The sequence below is a fragment of the Myotis brandtii genome, unplaced genomic scaffold, assembly GCF_000412655.1.
Source record: "Myotis brandtii unplaced genomic scaffold, ASM41265v1 scaffold106, whole genome shotgun sequence".
Classification (NCBI taxonomy): Eukaryota; Metazoa; Chordata; class Mammalia; order Chiroptera; family Vespertilionidae; genus Myotis; species Myotis brandtii.
This window is the reverse complement of record NW_005353584.1, coordinates 1,190,677-1,193,584: the sequence shown is the minus strand read 5'-3', so window position 1 is coordinate 1,193,584 and position 2,908 is coordinate 1,190,677.

Sequence of the window (2,908 nt, the reverse complement as noted above, 5' to 3'; positions counted from 1 at the left end):
CCCACCCTCCGCCCTCACTTCCCACCCACTGTCCTCATCCATAGGTGCACGATTTTTGTCCAGTTTCTTCCCGCATCTCCCATTCCCCTTTCCCCGCCAAGAATAGTCAGTCCATTCCCTTTCTATGTCCCTGATTCATTATAATCACCAGTTCATTCTGTACATCAGATTATTTATTCACTTGGTTCTTAGATTCACTTGTTGATAGATGCATGTTTGTTGTTCACAATTTGTATCTTTACCTTTTTCTTCTTCCTCTTCTTAAAGGATACCTTTCAGCATTTCGTATAATACTGGTTTAGTGGTGATGAACTCCTTTAGCTTTTCCTTATCTGTGAAGCTCTTTATCTGACCTTCAATTCTGAATGATAGCTTTGCTGGATAAAGTAATCTTGGTTGTAGGTTCTTGGTATTCATCACTTTGAATATTTCTTGCCATTCCCTTCTGGCCTGCAAAGTTTCTGTTGAGAAATCAGCTGACAGTCGTATGGGTATTCCCTTGTAGGTAATTGAGTCTCTTTCTCTTGCTGCTTTTAAGATTCTCTCTTTGTCTTTTGCTCTTGGCATTTTAATTATGATGTGTCTTGGTGTGGTCCTCTTTGGATTCCTTTTGTTTGGGGTTCTCTGCGCTTCTTGGACCTGTAAGTCCATTTCTTTCACCAGGTGGGGGAAGTTTTCTGCCATTATTTCTTCAAATAGGTTTTCAATATCTTGCTGTCTCTCATCTTCTGGCACCCCTATTATTCTGATGTTGGTACGCTTGAAGCTGTCCCAGAGGCTCCTTACACTATCTTCGTATTTTCGGATTCTTTTTTCATTTTGCTTTTCCGGTTGGGTGTTTTTTGCTTCTTCGCATTTCAAATCTTTGACTTGATTCTTGCGCTCCTCTGGTCTGCTATTGGGTGTCTGTATAATATTCTTTATTTCAGTCCGTGTATGCTTAATTTCTAGTTGGTTCTTTATCATAGCATCGAGGGTCTCATTAGTTTTCGTGACTCTCTCCTCAAGTTTATTGACAGCTTCTAGCACATTTTTGCAAGCCCTCAAAATTGCGATTTTTAGCTCTATATCCTCCATTTCTGTCATGTTTTTTTGTCTCCGCATTTTTTATGCTTTCTTGGTGCACCCCCTAGTGGTCTTTGTGCGCAGTCTTGTTCTAGTTGAGCCTTGATTGTTGTAGTTAATACTAGAGGGATTTGACCACCAGGCCGACTGGCTGTGTGAATCAGCTGTGTCTGCCGCGGAAAACTTCTGTCCTCTGGGGAGGTGCTAATCTAGCCTTTGCCTGAGGCGATCCGGCAAATGGCTCTGCGCAGGGCTTGGGCGGGGCGGGCTCAACAGGGCGGGCGGAGGGAGCCGTTATGGTGCCCTCAGTCCTGTTCCCAGAGGCTCTGCTTCTCAGAACCCCCGGAACCGCTGCAAACCTCGGAGGGAAAGCTGCCTTCCAACTGATGCCAGACACTCCCGCTTCTCCCGTTTGGGTCCGAGTCCCCAGCGATTCGCCCGTATCTGGAGCTCAGAGTCTGAGACTCCCCCCTGACCGAAAACGACAACCGCGCTCTCAGCCACCAGCCCGCTTTGCGCGCGCACCTCCGCACCTGAGTTTTTTCCACACTGCGCCTCCTCTGAGCCTCGGTGTGCTGTTATTTTTCCTTCTAGTTGAAGAGTCTCTCCTCAGCCAGCCTTCCTGTGGTTCTGGGTGATGTCTGTTCCGTCTTTTAGTTGTATTTTTGAAGTGGTTGTTTGCGGCAGCAGTCTCCGGTGTTTACCTATGCCGCCATCTTGCTCCTCCCCACACATACATTTTTAAAGATGTAAAAAGCATGCTTATAGTTTTCACACATTTGAGAGACCATGAGAAAGCTTAAATTTAAAGTCTCCAGATATATATATATATTTATATATATATATTTTCCCCCTCTTTTTCTTGTTTTAAACCCTTCTTATAAAATGACTTATATTAATGGAGCCAAACTCCCCAGGAGCCTGAGAAACTATCATGCTTCCATATCTTGACCCCTATTTTGATTCTTTTGTAAACCACTCCATCCTCAGATGTATAAATCTATAAATGTGTTGGATTAAAATTATTTTGTATACATCCTCCCAAACTCTTCATTCCTAAGGCTCATGGAATGGCTTTGTGTGTTCCCAATTTGCAACCTCCCTCATCCTCTAAAGAGGATCCTGCCATTGCCAACCTGATTTTCTAGGATTTTGTGATGCAGAATAATGAGAAAAATTGGTGGAGTAACAGAGTGAAATGTTCTCACCCTAGGCTGGCAGCGAACACACTGGGCTATGGAGATTGTTGAAGACTGAGCAGCAGGGAGCACGTGAAAGAGCAGATGGGAGAGGAAGGGGTACTGTGAAGAAATGCATAAATTTTGTGCAACTCGTGTTTGTTCCAGAAATGAAAGTAAAGACTGGCTGTTATTTTGAAATTAATTTTTGATTGCTGGACTGTATTTGTGTGACTATGTCAGTATTAATTTTTCTAATTAGTCTTATAAGGCTACGTAAATTCATGTAAAAATAAGTCACACTTACAATAGCCATTTGGAGAGATAGCTAGATGATTACATTGCCTACAAAGAAAGATGTGGATAAGAAAAACAGCTTAGGTCCATGGTTTCCTAGTCTTGGGATATCTAAGACTCACCTGGGAGCATTTAATAGAGACTCTTATACCCCATCCCAAGGAGTTTTGATGCTGTTGTTTGGAGTTTGGGTCTAGGAATCTGCATATTTCATTGTTCTGACATAATTCTAATACAGGGCGTTTAAGAACCCCACTCTGACATCTCCATACAATTTTGTGTGTCCTGGGGACTCCTGTAGCCCAGCTACAGAACTATGACCATAACAGTGTTTCTTTGGATTTGCATTCTCTGCTGCATCCACATTT